Genomic DNA, 14,505 nt, shown 5'->3' on the forward strand with positions numbered 1-14,505 from the left:
CCTGGCACTGCATGTTGCCACTTCCTGGGGATGCAGTGGTCACCACCCTGACCTCCAAATGGGCACTCTGCAGCCATGTCTCCACGTCAGCATCACTGGGCTGTAGTGGGTCCCACCACCCTCACTGAAACCTGTCCCTGAGAACATCTCCCAAGCCCTGCGAGAAATCTCAGGGACATCCTGCCCAATTAGATCATGACAAAACGCTAAATCTAAACKAAKAATCTTTCTTGGTGATCTGAGTATCCCTATGCCAAACACCTGCCGTCCCCCATACCTTGGTGTCCCCACACCTCTATGCTGTTGATTCTATGATCTCCCCCAGCTTCACTCTGCCTCGACCTAGTGCTGGGGTGCTGCAGGCTCATCCCTTTGATGGACACTCGGTAACCAGGAGCGGGTTACCAGGAGTGGGTACCCGATAGCTCGCACCCACCACCAGGCACAAACACCCCAGAGCCCCTCAGCACCTCTGATTCCTTGGAGCTCCTACATTAGACCCCGGCAACACCCCACAACAGCAAACCCAGAGCAGAACCACTGCCCCAGCCTACAGCTCTGAGCTCCAGGCACTCCAAATCCCACCGCACCCTCTGTCCCCAGCTCCCACACCACAATATGTGCTGCTTCGGGGTGCTGACCCCAAGTGTCACTGACCGAACTATACACCACAGTCCAGGGGGAGTGATATTCCCTGCAGGGACACTCCACAGTTCCACGGACACCTCGCTGCCCGTCTGGTTTGCACTCAGCAGACTCTCCACAGTCATCGGCACTGAGCCCCCAGAAGGCTCAGCTGGGGCCTGGGTGGGACAGGCAGGGTGCTCCCAAACACCCGCCTGTCCGTGGACCCCTCTTCCTCCACCACGTACCCCATATGGACTGACTACAGAGTACCCCACAACCTCAGCCCCTTCTCCAGGAACAAACTACAAACTCCCCAACTGCATTTGAAAGGTGGGTACATCACCCACTTCGAATGACCACCCCTTGGGTCCTCTGTCTCCCTGCACATCCACAATCTACACATCTCCCCAGTGTCCGTGTTTGTACTAGCACCCCTACAGCGCACTGTCCTCASCGWTAGACACAGCTCCTGCAGGTGGCCAGTGCACCCTGCATCAGCACTCAGAGTCTGGCAAAGTCTGTAAAACTCCAAGGTGGCATTTCTGGCCCCCCCTGCTCCTGTGCCAAGCCCTTTGCTGTCCTCACGCCAGATGACACATTCTCTCTTGGAGCTCAAGCGGGTCCTTTTCACCCTGCAGCTGATGGCACCATCCACCTTGCAGCAAACGAAGCAGCACTGCACAGAGCACAGCAGCCCCTCAGCAGCTGGSTCGCTGCAGGGAGGGGACGTCACCCACCCCGACTGACAGCCCTCCGTGTCCTCTCTGTGCCTGCACGTCCCCAACGCACAGCTCTCCCCAGTCACCCAGGTTCTACTGCTACCCCTACAAGTCCCTGGCCCCACACATGTACCCACCCCTGCATATTTCTACCTCCTGCAGTTCCCCACCACAGCCCGCACTGCCCTATGGAATCTGTGGGGCTGCCAATGTCCATGCACTGCACGGGGACATCTCCCACTGGCCGGACTGCCCTGCCCAACGCAGTAATGTAATGGCCGCTCACAATCCACTTCAAACTGTCCGTTCACTGTTCCGTGTGGGGACAGATGGAACAGCGAAGACATCAGAGACAGGGAAGGTGACACAGCCTCCGGCGCGACTGCTCCCGCCATGGAGGGGAGSACTCAGCACCCATTGCYGGGGTCCCCCCTCGGACAGGCCCGCCGGCAGCTCCAGGGCCATCTCTAAATCCYGCCCGCGCCTCCTCAGGCGGCAGCGCTGCTGCTTCTCCTCCCGCCCGGGCAGTTCCGGGCAGCTCCAACCCAGCCCGGCCGCCACAGGGACAGCGAGCGGCACCAGCGAACCTGAGACTCGCACAACACGCGGCAGGGGCTCCCACAGTCAGAGGCACTCGGCACCGCCACAGCCTGGGCTCAACCCGCATCCAGCAACCTCACAGGAGCCGGGCACGGCACCCTCAGCTCCCCCACAACYTCAGGGGTTCGTGGGGGAAGCTGTATGGGGTCAGCCTRGCCSGATTTTTCCTGCGCGGGGGCTGCGTAGGTGGCTTCGCCGAGAAGTTTCTGGAAGGTTCCTCCCTATCCCGCAAAGCCAGGGTCCCCGGCTCTAGGACGCGCCGGCCGCTGGCAAACACCACGAGCCACGCAGTGATTGTATTAGCGCCTTGTCACAGCATATTCGAACAGTGAGGTAAAAAGCCCCCAAACTTATCGTAGTCTAAGTATACTAATCTATTCTAGAATCTAAGTTCCAAAGTCACGATGCCCTTCCTTTCTCAAATAGCTCTRGAGAGGAGCACATGACGTTTCCTTTTCCCGTAGACTCGCAGCTCCTGACRCTTTCATTCCTCGATCAGCTGCTGGGTAGGTGCCTATCTTTCACTAGTCCGAATATAATGACCCTCGATGGCCCTACGTGGCTCCCACTTTGCCTGAAAGCCGGCAGAAGGCAACCATCCCGGGGCTGAGGGAGGGACAGCGAACCTCCTTCAACCGCGGCCCGAGCGAGACTGGCGCGAAGGGAGCGGAGAAGCGGTTAAAAATGTCTGAGGGGCTGGCCGGGGGCGGTGCGGGGCAGGCGGAGGAGGGGCTGAGCCCTGCCCGCCCCGCCGCTCACACCGCCCCTCGCTCAAGTCCCGACGCTCCCGGCAGCTCCCGGCGGCGGCTCCCAGCGGCCGGTCGGACGGTCGGACGGGGAGGGCGCCCGTGGGACAGGTAAGCMCTGACCGGACCCGACTCGTCCCGTCCCGCAGGTGCCGGGCGCGGGTGCGGCAGCCCCGGGGAGGAAGCTGGGGAGAAGCGGCATCGCTCCCGGAGCGCGGTTTGACCTCGGTGGATGCATCTTCGGGGGAGCGGGTAGGATCCGGGACTGCCCGCGGTGCCTCCGCCTTTGCAGAGCATCCAGGCATGTTTGTCCCCGCGTTCGTGCGGGGTGACCCGGCTGATGGGCGGGATGCGGGAGCGCTCCTGGCGCTCACAGTCCGTTCAGACTCTCCTCAGAGTACTTTTTGTTTTCTTTCCGCTAAGTGTCTGTTTTTAAAGGTTATCCTTCTCTTTCACGGAAAGCTTTTGGCAGTCCTGAGCAGAGACTGGGACGAGCGTACTCATTGGAATAGAGGGATACTTGTGTATAGATGTAAATTAGCGTGACCTGCGCATGAAAATGCACATCTGTTTAATACCTTGATTTCCTTCCAGCATATGTCCCTCAGCAGAAGCTGCCTAGAGAAATTCTCAGTTGTATGGTATCCTGCCACAGATTTTCTTTTGGCGACAGCGATAGTAGTGTAAACATTTCCTATTTTGTCTTTCAGCCAAGGAGTAGGTTCAATCTGGAAATGTAGGCACAAATCAATTAGGAAAAATATGCAGCTGCTTTTCCTCGAATGAGCTGGGAATTGAGAGCTTTTGGTAATCTTATTAATTACTTAAACGTTGCTGCCAGTTACCGAGTTTGAAATGTAGTCAAATCAAACATGCATTTCCTAGAATCACGTACAGCTCTGAACTTTTTGCAAAGTACCAACTTTTCACTATAAAGTGAGTTTAAAACCTCACTTTGGAACGTGTTATCAGTATAGAAGATGCTTCATAGCTAATTTTATCAAGTTGTTAACTGAGCTTTGGCAGCAGTGTTTTAAAAAGCTGATTAACATAAGTGACTCTATTTAAGAAAGATGTTTTTATCCAGTATCTTGGAAGAACAAAAAAAAAAGCCCAGAAAGACAAGTCTGGAGACTGGCATTTGTTTCCCAGCAGATAAGCTGCAGACCTTTGCTGACAGTCTTAGATGCTTTGATTGAGCAGCATATCTGATGTGAGACTGAAACTGAAAGCTGGCTTCAGTTGCCTTGTCAACATCTCTAAATGGTATTTGTGCCCAATAGCACTATACGGGGAGGAAAGCATATGTAATTAGGTATGTGTGTTCTTGAAGAGGAGGAGGGGGTGTGTAACTGTCTGAGCTAGAGGCAGAATTTAGGAACATACAGGCTGGGTGGCCAAATTGGTGTATTGGCTGCTAGTTGCTGACCCTGCAAATGTAATGGTATTAGCATGTCTAATTTTATTTCATATCTCAAATCAGAAAGACTAGCTGGGCAGGTGTGCTCCAGATTTTAATAAGCTAGACAAACTTTAATTTAGGAACAAATTCCTACTTGTTTGCCCGTGTAACTCATGCACCTGCACAGCATCAATATGTAGGACTTTAGGTAATAACATTTATTTAATTTTTCTTACACAGCCAACCATGTGGCCTTGTCATACAATCGAATTTAAATGTGTATTTCTCCCACAGGGAGTGCATCAGTGGGATCATAATAGCCTCGACTGTTAATATGCTCTGGGGAGCCCATGGCTTTGTGTTTTGCCCCTTAGTGGTGGTTTTAAGTCTGGACTGTTACAAGTCTCTGATGGAAATGTGTGGTTCACAGGACTGGCCGTGAATCTTCTGTTCTTGTTCACAGATTATAATATCAGGCAAAAAAAATCTAACCTGCAGGTGGCTCAGTGACCTGTGTGAAGTCAGCTGTCTGTGTCTGTTTAATTTCCCTGGAAACAGAGCTCCTCTTTTCTGGGGTATAGGATGGTGAAGTGGTCCAGAGAAGGCACAGTTCTCCAGGGGCAGGGCTGTGCACACCGGGTTTGAGCACAACAGATGGACGTTGTGCTACCTTTGCCTCAGGTGTGATGCCTTAGTGCTTTGTGTATAAATTTCACCAGTTAGGTGAAAACTTGGATAGCTCATGCCATAATTTTAAATGCAGCTGGTGGGATGGGAGTGGGGACCTGGAGGACCTGTCCAGGGACTGCACTGTTAAATGAGCTGTTTTGAGGGGAGCAGAATGCTTTGACCAAGTGACCAGTCGTTTGGTGACTTGTATAACCATGTTTTCCACAATCAGCTGTTCAGCTGTACACACCCCACTTAGGAAGCAAAGTGCAGTTCAACAAAAGCAATTATCTATGCAAAGAACACAGGAACTGTGCATTAACATACTTAAGTTTGATTAACATCTAGCAGAGTTTGGAGTGGGCTTTTGACTGCAGCTGTTAAGGATCCCTTGAATTTATATTCAGATTACTTGGCAGGAGTTTTGCATGGTTTCTTTAAATAGCTTTTTTCTTGTCTAGGTATTTTCACTTCTTATTAGGGGAAGCAGGTGGCTTTTGAGGAAGGTAAAAAACAGATTCATTGCTTATGTGCCACAGTTTTAGTCAAATCAAAGGTATGTGGGTTAAAAAAACCCCAAACTTACACAGAATACTGTAAGATGGATGTGATCCCATGTATTACTTTTATTAATTTATTTTAACGGAGCACAGTGTAGAAGAGTAGTGTTTCTCTAGGCATGGACTGCAGTAGTATAGTGAAATGAAAGCCAAAGTTTATTCCTATTAAGTGGTGTCTTCCTTGATGAATGATGCCAGGGGAATCAGATTTCAGTATGTAAGARTTATGTTACTGACTCACTGCCAGGAATTTGATCCTGATTTTTAATATTAACAGATTAGTTTGTTAGTARTTAGTACTGACTTCATATGCTCCAGTCAACGTGGCATAAATGTAGATATAAGTGCAGTATTTTTTCATCTGTGAGAAGACTCTGTGTCTTGGTATTCCAACTTGGATTTTTTTACTTGCAAAAAGAATATGTATCATCTAAAGCCATCTGTCAGAAATGTACGAGAAATATTGTGGGGAGGGATTTGCTTTACTGGAATAGCTTTATTGATTGTGTCAGCATTCATGTTAATTAACCCATTCAAACTGTCTGGTCTTTAATTGATGTTTTGCCTGTGTAAGGATTTGTGGTTCATGGCTTTGGATGTACACATTAGGTTTATATTAAAATGTGGGCAGCCATCTCTTCATGTTTTATCTCTGTTTTGTATCTGATTATCAAAGAAATTAGCCCRTAGTCACTAAGAGGATACTAATTCTGCGCTCTTTTGATGTGCAAGACAATGAAAAGATACAGCAGATAGCATAATTTTAACTTTGACATTGACTTGCCGTGTGACCTAGGGAAAGAATCTGAATCTATTCTTCGTTGCTGTGAAACAATACTTTTCTAAGCCTATCAGATTATTTTTGTTGAACACACTGAGGTGCAAGTTGGTGCAAAACTCTTCTTTTAAAGAAATTTGATTATAARGACTTCATACTTGTATGTCATTTTAGAGTTAGGATCACTGTCATGATGAGCTGCATCTTGTGTGGCTTTAGTGTCCACCACTGCAGCCAGAGGACATGTACAACAGCAGAAGAATAGCAAAAAATGATCTTGCCTTTCATAATCTAAACTCCAAGAAAAAATGCAAGAGGAAATAAGGAAAGACAATGAAATAATGAAAACAGGCGTCAAGTTACAGTCATGTTATTTTTCATCAAAAGTCGTGGAAATTCATGCATTTGAAAGGATTGATAATAGCTTTGTTTTAGACGAGAGTCTTCAAATAAGAGACAGTGAAGAATTGCTTCTCTGTAATACCAGTGCATTGCCAGTGATGGCTGAAACCAAGCCTTGCCAAAGAAAGGGTCAGCATCCTCTAAAGTACTGGAAATGTTGGGCATGGGAAGTGGCCATGAAAGGCACAGGGCATCTCAGGGAAGTCATGACCTCACGACGATTGAAGGTGAATTTGTCAGCCTGGACAAGAGGAGACCAGAAGGGGTTTGTGACCAGGGTGGCCCTGACCCATCCTGGTGGTGTTTCTCAGGGGCTGTGCTCATCCATGAGGCTTTGTTCAAAGCCGTGGTGGAGGGTGTAGAGAAAGAAGAAGGCTGGCTCAGGCTGCTGGATAAAAACAATCCAGAGAAGGATAATGTGTGTTTAGAGCAAATAGCACGTGTGAGCAGTACCAGGGTGGAACACCAGGGCTCAGAAGAAACTACTTTACATTGATGGACTGCATAGGAAGGAAATATGAGCTGGACAGAAAATGGTAAACAGGCTGGTAGTTTGTAGTTCCATGCACAACCCTATTTGTTTTGGGAAGAAGCCATAGCTTCCCTACGTTTTCTGCACAAAAGTGATATTCCATGAGTTCTTTCCACATAGTGCCTGTTTCCTTCAGGAGTAGGTCCTGTAAGTCTTCTTCAAAGTGAGTAGTGCTGTGCTGCAAGAGTAACTCTACCAATTTTCAATACCAAATTATTTTAGAGACAGTATGGGCAGGATGTTGTTCTTAACATGGTTCCGTCTCAGCCCTGTGAGAATATTTTTCATTAATGAAAATAGAGACATCCGTGCAGAGTTTCAATGAGTTCAACATGTTTAAAGGAACTCTGGAAGTGTCTCCTAATAGAAGATTTCTCCTATAGAAATCTCATCTATTTTTCAGAAATATTTTTTGGAGGGGGGAGAGTTGGGTGTGGTTGGTGAATTTAAAGGATTTACAGAGCAAAAGTGAAATAACATTGTCACCTGGTAAGTTACTTGTCTTTGTCATGTTTGATTTTATCTTGCAGACATTTTTCTGTAGTACGGGAGAAAAATATTCAATGTGGAGATAACGTTAACTTAGAATTTTTTTTCCCCATCCCCCACTGTTATTTGAAGCACAATATGCTATCAAAGGGCTTAGGAAAAGTGATTTAAAGTGATTAAAATAAATGATGGCTATGTTACGTTACTTGCCCCTCTCTTCATGTGGCCTATAGAGAAGYTTCATAATCGGTTGATTTGGATGAGAGCATCTGAATCCTGACTTTTAAAGTTTCAGCGTTGCTGGGCTGATTAACTAAAGAGCAGCAAAAGAGTTTCGATGTAGGGCTCTGCCAAAAGGAGCCCCCAAAGTGAGTTGTTTTGTGTGAAAGCATGCCTTGCAGTTTGAGCCCAGAGTGACAATGATTGTAACACAATGCTGCTCATGTGACAGTGAGACAAAGAGGCCATTATGCATGGCTGACTGGCATCAGATCCTCCAAAAGCCAATAGTCAGACCAAGCTTGATCACCCTGAGAATGTGAACACACTGGAAGCACTTGCATGTTAAAAAAGAAGAAAAAGACATGTGTGTGTCTGTGTGTGCATGCCAAGATCTGGTTAAGCTATAAGTACAGCATGACATCATTGATTTGTTTATGTTTTTTTGGAAGCTGCTGTCAGGAATCAGCAAAAAAACATAAAACATAGCAGTGAGAGCAGACAGAGTGGGAATAAGATGGAGTATGCCAACAGGCCAAGGCAGTCTTCCACTTCCTTTGCTCCACTGCTTGCTCCTGTGTGCTTTTGAACATGTGTAGCTGAGTTTTAGTTTCCTCCAAAGTGTTGACAAAATTTTGGACCGCACTGGTCTGTCAATACACATGTTATGATCACTGGAACTTAAGCACAAGTAATGGCTAWGTGTGTTTGTCGGAAGGCATCTGTTCGGTGATTTGTAAACCCTCTTCAAAGGGTTCAAGAGCACTTGATACATGAAGAAATGTCCCTGACTRCTTGTGAGCTGTGTCAGTCTTGGTTCCCAAAGGCAGCAGGCTGGAAATCTACTGAGTAAATAGGATACAGCAGCTGGAGTGGAGAGCTCTCCACTTAGAAAGGTATTTGTTTAAAAACAACTGGTTTGCCTTTGCAGCCTTGACCAGAGTTACAGGTGATCACACTCCGCAGAGAGGTTTGGCCTTATTTCTTAGCTGCTGCTGTATGTCTCTTTTATTGTTATCTTACAGTGAGAAAAGATCCACAATTTGCACAGGCTGCTTGAGTCCGTCACTCTGCCACCACCGAAAATCAGTGTCTGCCTCTTTAATATCCTCCTTTTGCCAATGAAAACCTCACTTAACTCTCTGGTCTCCTTTCCTCCAACTTCCTCCYGCTTGGACAGTGAAAGTATAAAAGTGTAGTGATGATTTGGCCCTTTTTTTCCATTATGACCRTGGACGGAGCAGGAGCTGTGTGTGGGCTCCTCCGGATCTGGGGGAGCCCCCTTGGGACAGAGCTCTGCACAGGATATTTACCCACTCCCCGTTTAACTCGTGGCTCCGCTCGTTCCGTAATGGAGCTTTCCTGCCTTTTTAATCCACGCCACATGCGGGTGACCCGAGCAAACCCTGTGGGAAGACAGAAGCCCTGTTGTGCGTTTGTAGAGCAGTTGCTCGGAAGCTGATKTACAGCTGTGGCCAGGCTTGTTTGGAAGTGAAGAGTAACTTGATCTTTTAATCTTTTCTTTTTTCCTTCTTCTTTTTTTCCCCCTCTCTCTCCTCCCCAGACTGATACTGTAAATAACAACTGTTTCTGAAGGGTACCTGCCAGTGAAATTGAAATGCGTATTTTAAATTATAGGGTGCAGTACATGAAAACTTTATCAGTCTGCAAAGGACGGCCTTTTTTATTTTAATTTCTTTTAAAATAAAGGGCATAACTGTAGCGAGGCTGAGGGTCCAGTTTTCTTTCTTGCATTGAGTAAACCAGGARTGACTCAAGTGAGATCACTGCACTTTCAGAGTAACTGAGGTGAAGTTCATTATCCCAGACCCATTGTTCATGCATTTTAGGATCTGTGAAGATGCACRCATCTGTGTGATCCAAATACACCAAAACATCCTTTACCAAGGCCAAAACAACTGGCCTCTTTTAATAGRTAATTCGATTTTCTATTAGAAAAAAGCAGGATTACCAGCACTGCCATGGACTGCTGCGAATGCATAGGGTGCTCTTTGCTTAGGACTGGTTTGGATTAAAGGCACTGCACATGGCAGATTCTGCTGTGCAGGTACGCCACAGGCCTCCATCATTTTGAAGGAGAAGATGGTCYTGAAGGAAAAAAAATCACTACTTTCAGCGAATTTGTTTAAACTCTGAACCCACAAAAGACTATAKTTTTACTTATTGTGTAAGAAGATTGGGTGAGTACTTGTTGAAAGAGTAAAACAAAAACACAACAAGAGAGAAGCTTCCTTGTTTTAAGTATCCCCGCTGCTTCTCAGTAGATTTTTCCATCTTTGTAACCCATTTCAGAGAGCTGTGAGACTTAATTCCATCTCTGGAACGTGTTGTTCCTCTGCAACTTTAATGCACTTTTTAGATATGCACCATTCTTTCTTGCTGAACACTAGTCCATGCCAATTTGCATTATGTATGAATAATTACAGCCAGGATATGCATTCATGGTAAATGAACCTCAAAGGATGCAGTGACTTGGGGTTCTGGTCTGCATTACAAATATTCAGGATAAATTTTTTTTGTGCTTTTGCAGACTCAACCTTTCTGTGTGTGTTTTGACAGTGGATCAGCTTCAGAAAGGAGATCTTTGTTTGGTTTGTTTTGCTGAAGCAGTGCTGGGCTGCAGGGAGGAAATGCTCTTTCTCATCTAACTGTGAGGGAAGTTGTGAAGAAAGCCTGAGCTTGCTACCTCTTAGTCTGCACAAGGGGGTTTTTGGGATTAAGTAGAAATCCATTGCAGTCACTCCAGAAATGTCTAGTGCCTCTGAGTAACATTTCTGGAGTCTGCCTCCTAGATATCTATATACTCTATCTATCTATCTATCTATCTATCTATCTATCTATCTATCTATCTATCTATCTATCTATCTATCTATCTATCTATCTATCTATCTAATCTATCTATCTAATCTATCTATCTAATCTATCTATCTAATCTATCTATCTAATCTATCTATCTAATCTATCTATCTTATCTGCCTACCTACCTACCTATCTATCTGTCTATCTATATATACTTTAAACTTTATCTTTTTCTCTGTGAGTCTCTCAATACACTTGAAAATTACCCTGCTTTCTGTTGCGCTGCCTATCTTCAGGGAAGTAACAAAGCTTTAGTACATRGATGTTTTTCTCTTTGGCATATGTGTGTTTTTCTTCATTGCTGTTTCCTACAAGAACACCAGTGGGAAAAACAAAGCAGTGAAAAAGCAGAGTGACAGGAGGCCATTCTTGGCCTTTTCAGAGGTAACCCAAATCTATAAAAATTTTCTCTCAGTCGTGACATTGGGTGTGGTGATTCCTCTGTAAATGTTTAAGACCCAAAAGTCTTTATTTCACAATCTGCTACACTCTTAGTTGGTAGYGTAAGCACAATGCTCATGTCATTGCCACCATGGCAGAATATCAAACAGGAGGCATGGGTCCTGGGGGTGAGCTGAAAATGGAGACTAGCAGACCTAAATTCTGTTTTCACCTCTGCTGTTGACTTGTTTTGTGAAGGAAGAAGAAACATTTAGAAGGAGCTGAATACTTTCCATGTAGAGTGTGGTTATTGAGATCAGCCTCGAGAGCCAGACCTTCTAGTGTTAGAAGTGTTGTGGATCTTGTAGGGAGGTATGAGAATTCAACTACTGTATGTRAGATCATGACAACATATATCTAAAATGAATATACTTAAGTGAATCCTATCTTTTGCTAAATTCACTAGGTTGAGGGAAAACAATATTTGCAAAAGGAAGAATGTCCTAGAGATAGAGAGCCCTGTGCAAACTTTCCGGATTCCCTTGTAACATGGAGCAGCCTTGAACTGAGAGCACAACAAAAACCTTCAAACAGTGATAAAGAGCATCTGCCCTGGCTCATCTCACCCATTGGGGTTGACTCCTTCCAAAAAACAGTCACTTCCTTTCCTGGAGGGGAGAATTTGAGCGTCTCAATCTGCCCTCCAGAGAGAAAAAAGATTTAAACATGGATTAATTCAGTGGGCAGCTGACAGCTTGGCTCAGGCCAAGTGCCATCGCTTGTCCAGCCCATGGTGGACAGCTTTGCTTCAGCTTCCATCACAAAAGCATCCTTCTGATTTTCAGGAGTGGATGCAATGGATACTGGTGCATTTTTTGTTGCTCTTCCACACCTCTTACCTTTCTTTGCCTCTCTGGATCTGCAGAGAAAATTGCTAAGGAAGGTCAAATAATCCCTTGCTCCTTACTGGATGAAGTGGATGAAAAGTCGTTTTCAGCAATATTGCAGCTGGCCTGTCTGTCTTCATGCTGATAATAGCAAGATACATTTCTGTGCTCTTGGTAGAAAGCCTGTGTGAAATTGAAAAAAAGAAGTTAGTTGAGGGAGAAAGTGTAATTTTGCTATGTCAGGATGGTAGGTGTTCAGTGTTGGGGTTCTAGAGCCAAAAGAAGGTCAGCTGGTCATAAAACCAGTTTTTGTCCAGCTCAGGGTACCTGAGGTTTTCACCAGATGTCATGATCTCTGTGTGTCAGAGGTAACAAGCAGTTTGGTGAGTTCAGGTTTCATCCCAAGTGTCCATGCAGATCAGAGGAGAGTGTCCATTCCATTTTTGCTCTTCCTAGGAGCTCCCTCACTGTGGCTGTCCAGTCCTTCTGCCAGTGCTGTGCTGTTTGTCACTGTCCCCCYTCAGCCCTTTGCTGATCTGCTGGCACAATAAAGTAGCAGATGTACCACTAAATGCAAAATTTTGTGTTGTGCAATTTCCAAACTCTGAATTGATTGTGTTTCTGTCATCTATTAATGAGAGATGTCACATTCGCACATTCAGATAACCATGTTCTTCCTTCTAAAAATAGGGACTGCTTTTAATTTACCTTAAATTTTTTTTTTTTAATGCACAATTTGCAATACTTTAATTTTTAATGAATGACTGAACRGAGGCCAAAGTTCCCTTTAGTTTTAACTGAGAGGCGGCAGAAGCTGTAACAGAGATGCTGTTAGTGCCAGTTGGGCTATAAGTTAAAAGCCTGCTTTACAAAGTTTGCCTGTTTTCTGGCACAGTCTCTGACACATGCACTCCAGTCAATCAAAGTAAAGTGCCTAATAACAGATGTGGCAATTAAGCTGAAGAATTCTGTCTCTCTCGTTTAATTTTTATTACGGAGAATAACAGAGTACCTCATTAAAGCCCCCATGGTAGAGATTTCTTTTTTTAATTTGGCATACAAATGTCTGCAAAAATTAGATCTCTGAATAGGGTGCCTTGTTATTAAAGGTACCTTGTCAGACAATGATATGAACAGACAATTTTTTTATGACAGATATGTGCTTATGCTACTGCTGTCCTTTTGCACACTATGAAGAGGTACAGGCTTAAAGAAGTTACCATGTGTCCTCAATCATAATATTTTGTGGGATTTAGGGCCTTGTGTTCAAATTAATGAAAATGTGGTCTTGATTCTTCTGGTTTCAAATTACACTGCCCTCAGCTGAAATTAGCAGCAGGTGTTTGAAGAGGTTTCAGAAAACCTGTAACACAGGTAAATTAACACATTAAAATAAGAAAAATTTTCTTGAAAAACTGTTTCCTTGAGAGATGTTAATTGCAAACAAAAAATTGTTAGACCTATTAAGTCATTTGTCATCATTAGTTTCTTTTACTGATGCATTGGGCACTCTTTATAAAAAGGCCTTTGATACATCTTTAGAGGAAATTAAGAATTTAATGATTTGATGTGTCTTAAAATTTATGTCAATTTGTGATACTGATATAAATCAAAACAACAAGCTTTGATATAAAATTACTCTGTTAGTACAAAAGGCATAAAGTACAAAGGTGTTTACTTGGTCATTTTTAGAAAGAACTTGGGTTTTTACTGCCTTCGTGAGTGTTGGTGGCAGTTCTATTTCCTGGAKGTCCTATTTATTCACTGAAGCACAGCATCTTATTTTACAGCCTCTCCTGATGATCTGGGGGTGTATTGAACTAGTTTGTTTCTGTGTACATTTACCTGCATGTTTATATATCCTCAATTTGCAGAAAACTTCCAGACAGCACTGGCACCTGCATGCTGAATTTGTCCCCAGGATTTTTTTTTTYCTCTCTGTTGGCAAATAGGGACACTAAGCGCTAGAATTTTGCTACTGCAACATGGTTTTGTATTTCTGTTGTTATTTATAAATGATGYAACATGTTGAGCCAGTTTACTGTAAAAGCCACATTTTTGCATGTTGCTCACTCTGTAGGCCTCTTCAGGTTATGTAATCTCAAGGGAAGTTCCTAAAGGCACAAGTCTCTCAAGACTTAAATAGAGATAGGATTTATCCTTTTAATTGTGGATTGGTTAAGAAACTAGAATTAACCAGTCAACCTCGGTTTTGCATTATGTTCTGCCATTTTCTCCTTCGAGTGCAGGAGTACTACATCCTTCCCAACCTTTGCAAATAACCAAAATTGAAGTGAAAGGACTCAATGAACTGTCAAAGGAAACACTTGGTTTCCCCGTTCTTCTGCTAGAATGTTTTGAATTTTCTTCATAGGGTGGTGGTGGCATGTGAGTCTGTGCAGTGAATCACAGATGCTTTGATTGCTGGAGGTGGAAAAACTGATCAAGTAATGTATTTAAATGTTACAGAAGCTGTTAAGGGGAAATGGCATCAGAATTAATTAATTTTCCTTAAAGCAGATCATTTGAAAAGTTGCAGTTTCTAAGCTGTGATAAAGATTTACTCGAGTGTAATGCTTGGTGTAAATCATGAAAGCAGGAGCTAACTGGAAAA

The 14,505-nt window shown here is 44.5% G+C and overlaps 1 protein-coding gene across 1 annotated transcript in view; it reads left to right on the top strand.

The window, feature by feature from the left end:
- Positions 1–2,769: 2,769 nt before the first annotated feature.
- Positions 2,770–14,505, top strand: part of MEGF10 (multiple EGF like domains 10) — an 82,830-nt gene continuing 71,094 nt past the window's right edge. Inside the window, exon 1 of the mRNA XM_057378246.1 lies at positions 2,770–2,803. The gene's annotated coding sequence lies outside the window, so the exon portion shown is untranslated. The remainder of the gene's footprint in view (positions 2,804–14,505) is intronic.

This window comes from Malurus melanocephalus, unplaced genomic scaffold (assembly GCF_030028575.1).
Source record: "Malurus melanocephalus ecotype Western Australia unplaced genomic scaffold, MMel_1.1 scaffold_350, whole genome shotgun sequence".
Taxonomy (NCBI): Eukaryota; Metazoa; Chordata; class Aves; order Passeriformes; family Maluridae; genus Malurus; species Malurus melanocephalus.